Genomic DNA, 15,965 nt, shown 5'->3' with positions numbered 1-15,965 from the left:
CTTGGTACCTTCCTCAAAACAGAATCTCTGCAGCCCAAGACCTCACTCACCCCCTATTTTCAACAGAAATGGGACCAGATTCTTCAGATTACAGTCCATAACTCCATCCTCTTTGTTCTTGCAAACATTTAAACCAAAATCCTGCTGGATGCGGTGGCTCACACCTGTAATCCCAGCACTTTGGGAGGCTGAGGCAGGCGGATCACTTGAGGTCGGGAGTTCAAAACCTGCCTGACCAACATGGTGAAACCCCCGTCTCTACTAAAAACACAAAATCCTGCCGGGCATGGTGACATGTGTCTGTAGTCCCAGCTACTCTGGAGGCTGAGGCAGGAGAATCACTCGAACCTGGGAGGCAGAGGTTGCAATGAGCTAAGATCACACCTCTGCACTCCAGCCTGGACAAGAATGAAACTCCATTTGGAAAAAAAAAAAAAAAAAAAATTAAATCCGCTATTGCCCTCATCAGGGCTTACTGGGTTTGTTTACTTCCTTATGGTTTCCCTCACTAAATTATGAGTTGCTCAGAGATAGAAATATCATCTTTACAATGATGGGCACATAGTAGGATCTCGACAAATATTCACAGAGTGAATCCGTGAGCAAATCAGTTGAGGGTTGCCTTTGGGGCTGGGGGAAGTGCGTAAACCTCAATCATATGTTTAAACTTAAAAAAGACCTTCTGGCCAGGCGTGGTGGCTCATGCCTGTAATCTCAGCCCTTTGGGAGGCCACAGTGGGTGGATCACTTGAGGCCAGGAGTTCAAGGTCAGCTTGGCCAACATGGTGAATCCCCGCCTCTACTAAAAATACAAAAATTAGCTGGGTGTGGTAGCGTGCACCTGAAATCCCAGCTACTTGGGAGGCTGAGAAAGGAGAATCACTTGAACCTGGGGGGTGGAGGTTGCAGTGAGCTGTGATTACTCCAGCCTGGGCTAGGACTCCAGCTCGGGGGAAAAAAAAAAAAAAAGCCTTCTCCAGCTTCCCCTTGTAACTGACATTGACATCACATTTCCACTTTAAATTACTTCTTGATGTTAGACCACAAAAGCTATGCTATTATTTTAAGAAAGACCCTGATCAAAAGCATATCTGACAGTTGGAGGGAAAAGAATCTCCTTTGTGAAGCTGTGTTTAAAAAAAAAAACAAAACTGCTTCTGTTAATTAAAAAAAGACATAAGAAAACTTGTTTTCTAAAATCATAGACCATCAGAAACTTTACTGTTTGAAATCACACTTAATGAGAATGAAACGCCTCATTCTTGCCTGAAGGAGCTAACTCATTTCAATACCAAAAAACACCCTGAATTTCCAGATGCAGAGCTACAGATAAAGGTTTTGCTCGCAACATTCCACATTTATCTTAACTTTGTAGTTTCTGATGAAACAAGACAGTTTCAGGCTGAATGTCAACCCTTTTATCCGCTGCCCTGCGTTGCTTCGAGCTAGCACACACTGCTTCATTTAAATTTTACCTAAACTCCACCCCTCCCACAAATACAGTAAGAAGCCTGTGTCTTCCTTTGTCAAGTGAGGTGCCTGCTGGTTTCTCTGACATGCGGTCCCCCTTGGTCGCAGGTTAACCGAACATTGTTGAATGGTAAATATGCCCTTGGTGATCTTCATCAGCTGAACTTTATCACATCTAGTTAATTTGTTCATAACACAGATTAATCTATTGAAGTTGCTAGTGATTGCCATGAAAAGCACTTAGAGATAGATCCTGAGAAGGCTAGGCAGGTAAACCTCAGGCAGGAGCTAAGCCAGAATTTTTTAAGACCTAGAGGCTTTAAGAGTATGGTAGACTTTTGGAAAGGGCGAATGTATGTGATGCACCTGAACCTAGAGTATAGAAAAGAGAGCAACAGCGAAACAGTCACTTGTTTTTGCGTGCCTTAAGTGGTAACTACTCAACTTACGGGAAAATTCCAGGCTTAGTTCCAGTGGGAATTGCTGACCACAGATCTCAGTCCACATACCACAGTTGGTCGAGGAATCGGGAATCACAGTTGACCCGATGCTGGCCAATCAGAGTTCTTCCTTAGGTTTTTTCCCCCTAACATCTCTAGTTATGAAGCTTTACAGATGTGTGCTAAAGTTTCCTGTTCAGCTTTGTGGGGCAGCCAGCCTGACCCCAAAACACTGAGGAAGGCAGAGACGAAATCCTGAAAACATTCAAGTGACTATATCCTGCCCTTTCCATGTGTTGGTGGTTTTTAAAATTTTTGTTTTGTGTTGTTTTGTTTTTTGGTTTTGCCCGGGTGTTGTCGTTGTTTATGAGAATCAATGTATTACCTTATTTGCTTAAACTAGCTCAATTTGAACTTTGGTCACTTGCGATCCAGGATCCCCATGACTTTTGCATAGACACAATTTAAAACTTTCTCCAGATTGAATGGAACTCTTACCTGAGTTTTATTCCGTCTCTGTCGATGCAAGCCTGCACTTCTTTTTGTCAGACAATGAGCACCATATAATTCAACCACATTTTCTATTTTCTTTTGCTACCAGGAATCATCCTAGAGCCAACTATAACACCCAGCATTGAACGTCTGCACATTCACAGAACTTATTCCTGGAAGGGATCTTACAAATTATCTAGTCAAACCTCTTATTTTTAAGAGAAAGCTGATGTCCAAAATAGTAATGATATGATTAGCCCAAGGGAAACATAAGCAATTAACAGTCATTTTCTTGGGTAACTGGCCAAGAAAATCACTACTCACTTTGCTCCTTTTAAATCCTCTCAGCTCTTTTATCTGAAAACTGCCTTAAATTAAAATGTTTCCATTTTCATCTTCACTGATGGGACAGCAAAGAGTAGAGAATGAAGGAGTGACCTCAGGAAAGAGTGGCAGAGATAATGAGATTTAACTAAGAAATTAACACTATTCAGACCCTACCAAAGCCTGGAAGTTTACATAAGAAATAAAGTTCACAGTGACTTCAAAAATGGATGAGATTATCGAAGAACCAGGGAATTTTAAGGCTGGGAAGAGAAGATTTGGTGCTAACCTCAAGAATTCCTAAGACTTGGTTACAGTTCTAATGTTCTAAAACTTAAATATCTATATTTCATTTGTGCCTAATAGAATGAATCCAGCAATACTAGTCACAAATTTGTAACATCATGTATTCAATAACGACTGTGTAAAAACCAGGTTGGGGCAGAATTTAGGATGTAAGCTACATCTCACAACAACATGGGTAAGAAATGGCAAAAGGAGAAACAATGCAATAAATGTAGTCTGTGATTCAGGGTACCTCTTTGAGAGAGAACATACTAGCAGCCATAAAGAAGAAGGGTAATTGTCAACTCCATGTACCAATATGAGGCCCCCCCCAGGACAGCATATGCTTATTAGTGAATAAACTTCTGTTGGTAACATCAGCCTGGTCACCCTCTCAAATTCCTCTTGATCTGGAAGCTGAAAGAGATACATAGGACCATACAGTCTTGTTCCCCAACCTCATTCCCTGAAATCACAGAGATTTGAAGTCCTTCTTCATTTGAGATCAGAGGAAAAGGCATCAAGGACCTTTAAACCATTCTTCTCCATCCCTACGCCCCAAAACTGGATCCCTGGAAAAACGAAGAGCCCCAGTTTTCACCAACAATGCTGGCTAAGTATTCACAATTTAAGTGGCACTTCACTGGCCTCTTGGAATTCAAGACCCAAAAGTTATGTTCATTGGAGAGACAAGATTTCCAAACCTATGACAAAGAGCAGACCAAGAAAGGATTGTGAAACAAAACATAAACAACAACAACAAAAGATAGCTAACTTTATACAGTCAAAGCCTGAGCTTTTAAATGGTCAATTCATATGATATCATTATTTTCAAAACAGCACCCAGAACGTTCAGTAATTCTGTAACACAACTTCATCAGAAAACAGCTCCAAACCCATTGTGGGGAAAAGATAATTTTCTGTGTGTCTTTATCCACTAAATTTATCTATTTAATGTTTAGTTGGATAGACCTTGTGCAAGGATGAATACTCCTCTCTCCAAAAAAATGCTTAATTATTATACAATGATTAGTTAATAACAACAAAATCAAGAGGTCAGGAGATCAGTGATCTCAAGGTCAGCCATAAGTTCAACCTCCAATGACAAACATAGTTCACAACTTAAAATAATAAACATGGCTCTCTACAATAAATATTCTAATAAATGTAATTCCTTACAACAAACTTCCTCAAGGTTACTTTAAAATACTTTTTCAGAAAGTCAATGATCTTTCAGAGGTTTATATTAAGTAAACTTTTGACTACCACAAGAAGTTGCCTTTTAATAAAACTGACTTAAACCCAAAAATCAAGTTTATTAGACAAGATCCAGGCTAAAAATAATTTTAACCCTATTTTTTTATCTAGTGTGTAAATATTTTCTAATCTTCCTACTCTATGTAAAGCAGTGTGTTGCCTTCTCAAAAGCACTTGCATTGACAAAGTATCACCTTTTCAAATTTACTGCTATGGAAATCCACTTTCATTTTAATCAAGGTTATGTCAAAGAATTTGTGGCTTATTATTTAATTCCTACAGCAGACTAACAGAGCATCAGTGAAATTTTCCCATATCATGGATATGATGTGGTGAGTAAATTCTTTAGAACACTTTTCCAGAAACAATATGGTATGTGGGCTTTAGCTTTCATCAGTGTCCTAGGAGAAGTGAATTGCCTTAATCTGAAAAGTCAAGCAGCATTTCATCAAAAGGCCACACAGCAGATACAGCTACAACCGGTGCTTCAGCTATCTTTATCTCCAACATTTTTTAAATTCGCCTACTGGCCATTGGAAATTGATTTTCTTTAGGGAAATCTATAATGTTCTAGATATATGGATTTGATAGAAATATGAAAGACACTATCATCACACAAACTGGATATAAAAATTTGGCCAATCCAGTGTACTTTAGAAATATTGCCTAAGACTTGAGTCTCCAAGTTTCTGTGTCCATTCACCGATTTGGAAGGATTCTTGGTCCCTTCGCTCTAACTAGATGGTGATCCAAATCTTATCCCTAGAACATTGTCTCATTGCCTTCTATCGAGCCTTTATTTCATGCAAGCAAGATACTATCAGATCTCCTATAAGACAAAGAATTAACACTTTCTTGATCTTGCTGAACAGGTGATCTCTAAACTAACTCTAATTCTAATCCTACTCTACCTGTTTGCAACTGCTTAAATGTAAGTATCTGGTTAAATTCATTCTGAGACTCGCTTTATTTTAACATGACAGCAAAATTGTAAGATAACAGACCTGTAGCTCTCTCTTCTAACTATTGAACCCTATAGATACTAACCAAAAACAAAAATAAAATAAAAATAAAGAGCGTAATAATTCTGAACATCCACATGAATTTAAGTCAAGCTACAATACTGAATTATCTATCCTTATTTTATTGTTTTTTTTTCCCTGCTTATAAATTCCTGTTATAGCAGGAATTTAAACAGCTTATAATAAGACAGCACTATAACATCCCAAATAATAAACCCAAAACAAAAAGAGAGACCAAGCAACAATAAAGCAAGAAAGGTGGAAAAAATAAAAAACTGTTGGCTAAGGAAATACATAGCAATTGAGCATAGAACTTAGTTTTGAATAAAAATAGTCTAATGATTGTGAACAATTACCTCATCTTAGGTCAGATTGCAATATCGGGCCATCTGTCTTTATTTTATTGATTGCTTTTCCCTGCTTAGTTATAAGAGGAATTTAAATCGCTTATAGTAAGAAGATACAATAATACCTCAAATAATGAACTCAAAACAAAAAGGGAGAGACCAAGCAACAAAAAAGCAAGAAAGGGGGAAAATAGCAACCAAGAGAGAAACATAAATGACATAGTTGGTCCATGGTGGCTCATGCCTGTAGTCCCAGCTACTTGGGAGGCTGAGGCAGGAGGATCACTGGATCCTGGGAGGTGGAAGTTGCAGTGAGCCAAGATTGGGTCACTATACTCTAGCCTGGGTGACGTTCTCAAATAGAAGAAGAAGAAGGGAAAAAGGAAGAAGAAGAAAGGGGAGAAGAAGAAAAGGAGGAGGAGGGAGGAGGAGGAGGAGTGGAGAAGGGATGAGGAGAAGGAGGAGAAGGGGAAGGAGGAGAAGGAGGGGAAGAAGGGGAAGAAGGAGAAGGAGAAGGAGAAAAGAAGGAGGAGAAGGAGGAGGAGGAGGAGGAGAGGGAGAGGGAAGGGGGAGGGAAGGGGGGAAGTGGAAGGGAAGCGGAGACAGAAGAAAAGAAGGAGGAGGAGCGGGAGGAGGAGGAAGGAAGGGGAAGGGGAGACAGAAGAAAAGCAGGAGGGGGGAGGAGAAGGAGGGAGGGGAGAGGAGGGGGGAAGTAGAAGGGGAAGGGGAGACAGAAGAAAAGAAGGAGGAGGAGGGGGGAGGAGGAGGAAAAGGAGAGAAAGAAGAGGAGGAGGAGGAGGAGGAAGAGAAGGAGGAAGAGGAGGAGGAGGAAGAGGAGGAGGAGGAGGAGGAAGAGAAGGAGGAAGAGGAGGAGGAGGAGGAAGAGGAGGAGGAAGAGGAGGAGGAGGAGGAGGAGGAAGAGGAGGAGGAGGAGGAGGAAGAGGAGGAAGAGGAAGAGGAGGAGGAGAAGGAGGAGGAAGAGAAGGAGGAAGAGGAGGAGGAGGAAGAGGAGGAGGAGAAGGAGGAGGAAGAGAAGGAGGAAGAGGAGGAGGAGGAGGAGGAGGAGGAAGAGAAGGAGGAAGAGGAGGAGGAGGAGGAAGAGGAGGAGGAGGAGGAGGAGGAAGAGAAGGAGGAAGAGAAGGAGGAGGAGGAGGAGGAGGAGGAGGAAGAGAAGGAGGAGGAGGAGGAGGAGGAGGAGGAGGAGGAGGAGGAGGAGGAGGAGGAAGAGGAACAACGGTGTGGCAACTCCCCCTAGCTCTCTCTTGCTTCCTCTCTCGTCTTGCAATCTGCGGGCTCTCCCTTTGCCTTCCACAGAGTGTAGACTTCCTGAAGCCCTCACCAGAAGCTGGGCAGATGTTGGTGCCATACAGGTACAGCTGCAGACCTGTGAGCCAAAGTAAACCTCCTTTCTTTAACAATTACCCGCTTCAGGTATTTCTCTATAGCAATGCAAAAATACACTAAGCTTCCTCCTCAGAACCCAAAACCCTTGATATGCTTTCTGAAAGCATAACGTCCAGGTTATTAATACAAACAGATAAGCACATGTGAAGGTTTTACTCCACTCATTAATGAAGGGACTAGCAGAAAGACAAAACCAGTTCCATAAGGAGGAAAGAAACCTGGTTTATATGGTCAGTGTTAAAAGTATGCTGAAATAACAGTTAAAGTCGGATACAATACTAATTAATTTCCTACAAGACAAACAAATGATAATCTTTGGGATTATCTTCTCCGACAAAAAAAAAAAAAGTTCCTTTTCAGTTTAATGCAACTTAATCTTTAACTTTTCAGAGCTGTAAAACAAATGGGCTCTAATTAATTCCGAGTACTTAGTCAAAGAAAATTACATTCCCTAAGAGTCAGAATACCCTGAGGCAGGCTTATTAGAAAGTGCTCTAGCATGGTATTAAAATGTCAGGCAATGACCTTTTTGCTTCGTTCCCAAATTTTAGATAATTTTCCTGAACAGTTTCTTTTTTTTTTTTTTAACTTCAGTCACATGACCCGCTTTCCCCTCTGACACCACTACCATGGGTAAAACCCCAGAAACACCCTCCCTCAGACACCCCTTGCAGCTGGGGCATATTCATGAGGTTTTCTCTGACCATCCTGATGAACTCTGTTTTTGATGGCATAACTTTCTCTGATGAACCAAATTCCCAGCAATACATAATTTATAAGTAGACTTGTATATTCACAAGCCTTTAGGGTGTTTTAAAAATTATTAAAGAGGCCTGGCATGTTGGCTCATGCCTATAATCCCAGCACTTTGGGAGGCTGAGGCAGGCGGATCACGAGATCAGGAGATTGAGACTATCCTGGTCAAAATAGTGAAATCTCATCTCCACTAAAAATACAAAAAAAATTAGCTGGGCATGGTGGCATGCTCCTGTAGTCTCAACTACTCGGGAAGCTGAGTCAGGAGAATCGCTTGAACTCAGGAGGTGGAGGTTGCAGTGAGTCTAGAATTGCACCACTGCACTCCAGCCTGGCAAAAGAGCGAGCCTCGTCTCAAAAAAAATAAATAAAAATAAATAAAAATAAATTAAAGAAATATAAAGGATATTTAGCATTAAATGAAAACAATGAACTAAAAATATAGCCACAATAGCTGCTGGCATTCAATACCTAGTTTAACAAAAAGTGCTTCTCAAAACATCTATAATTTCTTACAACATAATGGAGATACCAGTTTGTGGGTGAAGCAGAAATTTTTGGACCTGCAGACCAAAGGATCTCAAACCTTAGTATGTGTAAAATCCTCTGGGGAATTCTGATTCCTTAAACGTGGGAGTGGGGTTCTGTTGGCAGAATGCCTTCAAAACTCAGCTGTTCCAGCTGGTGCCAACCTGTGAACTTTCTACCATATGCCAGAATCTACCATTCCCCAAACCACTTCCCAGTTTTCTTTCAGTTTTCTTTCTGAAGGAGCCAGGACAATAAGGCCTGCTGTTTAGTGATTTTTTTTTTTTTATTGTTTTCAGGCTTTAAAATATAGTTTCCATCTCTTGCAATGAATTTGTTTCCTTTTTTATTTTTTTTTTTTTTTGGTTCATTTTATTTAAATTTTCAGGTAGTTAGCTCCCCTTTTATATTATCTTTAAATTTTTTTTTCTTTCTTTTTTTTTATTGCGTTTTAGGTTTTGGGGTACATGTGATGAACATGCAAGATTGTTGCATAGGTACACACATGGCAGTGTGCTTTGCTGCCTTCCGTCCCCTCACCTGTATCTGTCATTTCTCCCCATGCTATCTCTTCCCACCTCCCCACCCCCCGCCCCTCCCCCATTTCCCCCCAACAGACCCCAGTGTATAGTACTCCCCTCCCTGTGTCCGTGTGTTCTCATTGTTCAACACCCGCCTATGAGTGAGAATATACGGTGTTTGATTTTCTGCTCTTGTGTCAGTTTGCTGAGAATGATGGTTTCCAGGTTCATCCATGTCCCTACAAAGGACGTGAACTCATCGTTTTTGATGGCTGCGTAATATTCCATGGTGTATATGTACCACATTATTACCTGTTCTGGAGTGTTCCTCCAGAAGCAAAGAGCAAAAATTCTACTGTTGTGATGTACTGATTCTAACTAATCGTAATCATTAGTGTCATGCATTTAATCATTGGCTCTTCATTTTAAGACTTTTAATACAAATTTCATTTTTAAAGAAAAAATATCAACCCCAAGTGATTCTAGGTCTTGCCTTTTTTGCTTTCTAGTCCATAAATTCCTCAGCTTCTGCTTCCTTCACCACTTACTCATTTCATATGTTGGTTCATGGGAATTGGCAGTAGGATAAGGGATTTAGAAACATGTACATGACCTGAGTATTTTCTTCCCCAACGCCACCCGGGCAGGAAGGATCCACACTAAGATGCCTTTACCTCCCTTCCAGTCAACCCCAGGAACTCAATACAAATCATTCATTTGGCACAACAGAGGAGGATACAGTTGGGCGTTCACAGGAAGAGGCTGTTAGCTGGGATTGAGAAGTAGACAGAAATGTCCTGAGACTATACCCCTGCGGTGTAGTCACACAGCCAGGGCTCTCTACATGCACTGAGCCCCAGTGGATTGCGGGGTCAGTGGCAATGCACCTCCGAGGCAGGCATGTTTCACTGGAGTGCTGGGAGCCAGCGGGGAGAAACAGCTCTGAGCCTGGCCACCCTTAAGGAACCAGGAAGCCACAGCCCAGGTCGGAGCATCTTGGACTCAGTACCACCTCCTTGCCAAGCTGAACATTCTCATTTGACCCTGGGGAGATGAGGAAATTACCTCGAAAATGTCTGGGGTTGAATACCCTACCGCCAGGTAGAGGAAATCTTAAAAGCACTCATCACGTGGACAGAAAAAAGGTACAGAGAGGAAATTTAGACTATGTATCACTGAAGCAGGGACTCTGAGGCTTCTTGACCTCGTGATCCGCCCACCTCGGCCTCCCAAAGCACTGGGATTACAGGCATGAGCCACCGCGCTGGGCCCAGCCTCGGGAATTTCTTTACAGCAATGCAAGAATGGCCTAATACAAATACTCAGTAGTAAAAGTCACAGCTGCTACATTTACAGGGTTCACTGATGAACTACTTCCTCAAGAACAATTTTACCCATCAGCAAAGGTGTTTTGCTTCCTGTTTCTAAATGTATTCTTTGATAGAAAGTTGAGATCCTAAGGTTAAAGCTTGTTTCTGTAACTTTGCTTTGAGGTCAGTGGTGGAGGCTGGGGTTGGCAGAGGGATTTAGACCAACTACACAGTGTCCTAGGAATTTAAGAACTAAGAAATAAGAATATGATGATATGCAATCCTATATAATAAATACATATTCTGCTGTCTGTCATCATTGTATTGATGATTCATTTATTTATTTCAAAGTACCTGCAAAGTACCTGTGCAGTTGAATTCATTTTTTAACCTTTATAGTACACAAAAAAAATACATGTGCCAGGGTATTAATAGAAAATCTAAAAAATTCAGAGAAGCCTGAAGGAGGTAGGCTCAGTGGCTCACACCTGTAATCCCAGCACTTTGGGAGGCCGAGACAAGTGGATCACCTAAGGTCAGGAGTTTGAGACCAGCTTGGCCAATAAGGTAAAACCCCATCTCTAATAAAAATACAAAAAAAAAAAAAAAAAAAAAAAAAAGCCAGGTGTGACGGTGCATGCCTGTAATCCCAGCTACTTGGGAGGCTAAGGCAGGAGAATCACTTGAACTCGGGAGGTGGAGGCTGCAGTTAGCCAAGATTGGGCCACTGCACTCTGGGGGACAAAGTGAGACTCTGCCTAAAAAAAAAAAAATAGAGAGAGAAGCCTGAAGAAGAAAGAAAAACCAACCACAATCCCACCACCTAGAAATAAACTCCAAAGTCCATTTTTAAAAGGAAGGTATCCTTCCTTTGCTCTCTGAAGGCTGTTTTCCTTCTTACTGTGTTCAGGAGCAGTGTAAGACGGGCTTGGTGCTGCTGAGAGAAAGAGAAAAGACTCCTGCCCAGTGGGCAGAGATGTAGAGATGAGTTGGCCACGTGACCTGTCAGTAGCTGAGCTTATCTCTCTGATCTCTACATGGTGTGGGCCACAGACAGCATTTTCTTGGCATGTCTTTGCTGATTCAGAAGGATAAAGATTGAACTTCCAAAAATTTTAGCCTCTGGCCCAGGCTTCTGAACATAAAAACTGGAGATGAAGATATCAGCCTCTCTGCAAAGCTCATTCAAAACCTGGAATGGATGAGCCGAATCACCAGAAGAAAGGGAAAAACACTCTGAGTTTCCCTATCCATTTAGGGTTTGGACCAGAATTCTGACTTCTGGGAGCAGTTACAGTCCAAGAACATGGATCCAGCCCACCCTCCATTGGCCCAGATGTGCATCTCCGGGGCTGCATCCTTTCTGAGAAGTATCTTTTTCTCTAACTGGGAAAAAGACAAGTGTCTTAATTAAAGCAGTATCTTAGACACAGGGACTTGGAGGCAGGTGATTTATTTGGAAGTTGATCCCAGGAAGCAGGAGTGAGGAAGTGTAGAGTGTGAGATAAGAGGGAAGGAAGGCCCACTCGAGGCTGTTATGGAGATTATTGCTGCTGTAAGCAAGTAGGTCTTGATCCTATGATGACCTCCAGAGAAGTATACAAATGCATCCTAGGACTGTCCATCTAAAAGACAGGAGGCCAGGATCTCTTACTACAGTTTTCTGTTCCTGTAAGCTGAGGGTGGTTTCTAAGGCCATCAACTTCAGGCTAAGCTTACAAGAAAGCCCAATGGACTCCCTTAGCATTAGAGAAAGCCCTGGATTATAAAGAAAGAAGACCAGGAGACACACTTGTAAACCAAAAGTAAAATTGTAAGCCGCCAGCCAGGCCCAATAGCTCATGCCTGTAATCCCAGCACTTTGGGAGGCCAAGGCAGGTAGATCACTTGAGGTCAGGAGTTTGAGACCAGCCTGGTCCACATGAAAAATCCCTGTCTCCACTAAAAATTCAAAAATTAGCCAGGTGTGGTGGCTCATGCCTGTAGTCCCAGCTACTTTGGAGGCTGAGGCAGGAGAATCACTTGAACTCGCCAACATGGCGAAACCCCATCTCTTCTAAAAACACAAAAATTAGCTGGGCATGGTGGTGCATTCCTGTAATCCCAGTTACTAGGGAGGCTGAGGCAGGAGAATCGCGTGAACCCCTGCAGCAGAGGTTGTGGTGAGCCAAGATCATGCCATTGCACTCCAGCCTGGGCAACAAAAGCAAAACTCTGTCTCCAAAAAAATTTAAAAAAAAACTAAACCTGTGTCTTCTGCTGCCTCGCACAGTGCAATGTATCTTTAGCCCCAAACCCCACTCATGACAGGAGTACACTGAGATCGTCCCCTTTTTCTTATAAAAAGTTCTACTTCCTTGGCAGCCTGGAGCAGCCTCACACTTCCATTGGGGATCCCTGTTGCTGCTGAGAAGCAGGGTGTGCAGTCTGCGTTAAGAACCCGAGCACTGGTTCCTGGCTTCTTCACTGCCTGTACATGGGGCCTTGGACTAGTCTTTCTGTCTCAGGTTCCTCAACTGTAAAATGAGGTAATCATAGTACCTAATTCATAACACTGATTGAGGATTAAATGAGTCAATGCTTGTTAAGCACTTAAAAGGCTATCCTGTATTTATAAACCACTCAACAAATTTATCCAGTGCCCATTCACCACATACTTATCCAGCACCTACTTTATAATGGGCATTGTTCTAAGTTCTGGAGATACAGCTGCAAATGAACCAACAAAGCCCTTTCTCATTCCTTTCTTAGACCAGTGTTTCTCCATCTTGAGTGTTCATCAGAATTACCTCAAGGGCTTATTAAAACACAGGTTAATAAGCCCTGCCCCCTGGGCCGAGCTTCTGATTCCATAGGTGTGTGAGACTGAGCATTTGCATTTCTAGCAAGTTGATAGGCAATGCTGATGCTGCTGGCCCATCTACCGCACTCAAGAATCATTGTATAGATTTAGTTTCCAGAGTAGGGGAAGCAAAAATAAGCAAATACAGCACTTGTCAGATAGCAATTAGTGATATGGAGGAGAGCACAGCAGAAAAAGGAGGGTGTGGGTTACTGCTTCTTACAGGGACAAGGGAAGATTTCTCTGACAAGGTAGCATTTAAGGGGAGGCCAGAAGGAAGTTAATGAACAAGTCAGGCATTCCAGAGGGAGGGAATCCAAAGCAAAGGAAAAGCAAATGCAAAGGCCCTGGGGCAGGAGCCTGCATTGGGAAGTCAGGGCCACTGTCAGCCAGGAAGACACCTTGATGTCAAGCATGCTAGCAGCACAGCATGGTAAGTACAGCCCAGAAAGAATTTCAGCTCTCCCTGCTCCTTGTCTGGGTACTTCCTGCAGGGCACCATCTACACAACAGAGTGTAGTTGCTCTGGGAGGGTTCAAGAAACAGCACAGAGGTCTAAGTGGCTGGAGCTGAGTCAAGTGAAGAGTAATAGGACATGAGGTGAAGCCATAGGGTCTGTTAGGGTGGATGAAATGGGAGCCACCAGAGGGCTGTGGGCAGAGAAGGGACATGACTCAACTTCGAGTCACTCAGCCTGCTAGGTAGAAAACAGACTGCTGGAAGGCAAAGGTGGGAGCAGACCAGCCACCGAGGAGGCTGTAAATACCAGTTTTGTAGAAGTATTACTGCAAAGAGTGGCTTCCCATAATAAGCCTAGTCGTGCCCAGCTTAGTGGGGCAGCAGTTCTAAGAAATTCTTTTTTCTCCTCCCTCAGCTAACTACTGTGCGTTGAGTCAACCACTGTACATTGCATTTTTCCATCATATTATTTAAAGTCTCAAGAACCCTATGAGCTAAGTATCATCAATACAGAGGAAGAAACTGAGGCCCAGAGAGATGAAGTACATTTCTCAAATTCTCACATCGAGGTCTCTTGGTCTCCAAAGATGGGCTTACAAGTCCTTGTACTGCCTCTTAGGTCATAGCTGAAGTACTGCAATTAACTAATGAATAATAAATTGGATCCAATTCAAGGTTGTCCCTAAAATAATGCCATTCTTACTTGCTCCTATGTTTTTGCGGGGCTAGAGAGGACGAGTTGAGCCAGTGAGTTAGAAACTTCATCTATCCCTGGTAAACCGAGGGAATCTTCATTCGAGAGGTTTTCTGGGGAGACTGAAAATGAAGTTTACGAAGCACTGTAGAGAAATGTCCATGTTACTACTGCTGAATAATAAACCACTTCAAAATGAAAATGCTTAAAATAAGCACTTTATTTTGTTCATGATTCTGCAGATCCAAAATTCACGAAGGGCTTGGCTGTCAGTTTTCTCTGTCAGAATCTCTGACGCAGTTGCAGTCAGATGTTGGGGGTGGTCACTGAAGGGTCCCACCAGGTTGGACATCCAACATGCCTCACCCCTCCCATGGCCAGCAGTTAATCTTCCTTGTTGCTGGGAGCTCAGCTCCATGCTGACTGGAGTGCCTATACATCATGATCTCAGGATGGTGGAACTATCATAGTAGCAGCTTTCCATAGAGTGAGCATCCTGAGAGAACCATCTAATGGCCTTTCATTATGTAGCCTCAGAAATCATAGAGCATCACTTCTGCCACAACTATCTGTCAAACATGAGCCAACATTCTCAGAGTCACAGGGGACATAGACACCTTCTCCTACTGGGAGGCATGTCAGAGAATTTGCAGACATGTCATAAATAGTCCACCAAGAAGCTGTCATCTGGCCTTATTCATCAAGCATCTGCCTAACTCATTCACCTTGCTAGCAAGAGGGTAAATCGGTACACTTTCCATAGGAGCCAATTGGAAATATTTATCAAAATTACAAATGCATATATCCTTGGACTGAACAAGTCCACTTCCAGTAATTTATCCTACAGATATAGTCAACCCAAATCACTGCAGGTCATCTTCAACACTGTAGAAGTGTTCAGAGGTAGGGCCAACATTATCACTAAAAAAAAGATAGGGCCATTTTCACAATTTAAGGAGAGCACAAAATTATTAGGTATATTATATAATGCTAATTATTATTACTTGTTCAGAATTATTATAATGCACCCAGAATGCTATCTGCTTTACACTGATTATTTCTAATCCTTCTACAATTCTCTAGGAGTAATTGCTTCTGTTTCTTTGGAGGTTTGGAGACTCACCCTAGGCCAGACAGCTGGTACGCAAGAGACCCAAAATTCAAATTCACTTCTTCCTGATTCTTTGTCCTGCTCTAGCTCATAGCAACATCATCAATCTCTAACGTTATCCACTTTTGCTTGAGAATCTCTAGTCTCTCTGCATTTCCAAACCACTACCCGATATAAGTGACTACTTCATTACAAGTTGTTTCCTGTCAGAAGTAGCAGGTAAACACATAAGATGATTTCACACAATTCTTTGAAGGAGGAGAACTATGGGATTTGTCTTTGTACTGAACATTCTCTTAGAAGTGGAAATTATCCTTGCAGTGTATAAATAGAACAAGCATCATTTTACATACCTTGTTAATAAATTCCCGGACGTTGAATCTCAGCACAGTTTTTCCTCATCACTACTCTTGACAACAGTGTTCAGCTGGAAGATTTGAGAAGAATAGAGGTTAAGACTTATCAGGAACTGCCCTTTCCTGTCCAAAAAAAAGGGCATTGGGGAATGGACATAGATGATGAGCAAAAATACTTTGTCTTTTCAAGTTAGCCAACATCCTAGCCACTCCCTGATCCTTCACATGTGCCATTGGAGGGAGCTGTCCATGGAAGAGGTTGCTCCATCCCAGTACCTCACACACACGTATGCGCACATACACGCATTTGCACCTGAAGTTTACCTCTGCTTTTTTCACTGAGATGT

General features: G+C 42.2%; 1 protein-coding gene across 4 annotated transcripts in view; it reads right to left on the bottom strand.

Annotated features, from left to right (window-relative positions):
* The window catches only part of LOC101029972 (collagen alpha-4(VI) chain-like), a 120,601-nt gene extending 104,919 nt beyond the window's left edge, over window positions 1-15,682 (bottom strand). For all 4 annotated transcript variants that reach the window (XM_074405444.1, XM_074405442.1, XM_074405446.1 and 1 more), the window contains exon 1: window positions 15,616-15,682. The gene's annotated coding sequence lies outside the window, so the exon portion shown is untranslated. The remainder of the gene's footprint in view (window positions 1-15,615) is intronic.
* Window positions 15,683-15,965: the final 283 nt, after the last annotated feature.

The sequence above is a fragment of the Saimiri boliviensis genome, chromosome 9 (genome assembly GCF_048565385.1).
Source record: "Saimiri boliviensis isolate mSaiBol1 chromosome 9, mSaiBol1.pri, whole genome shotgun sequence".
NCBI lineage: Eukaryota > Metazoa > Chordata > Mammalia > Primates > Cebidae > Saimiri > Saimiri boliviensis.
The sequence above is the reverse complement of the archived record's forward strand: the minus strand, read 5'-3'. Positions and strand labels throughout refer to the sequence as shown.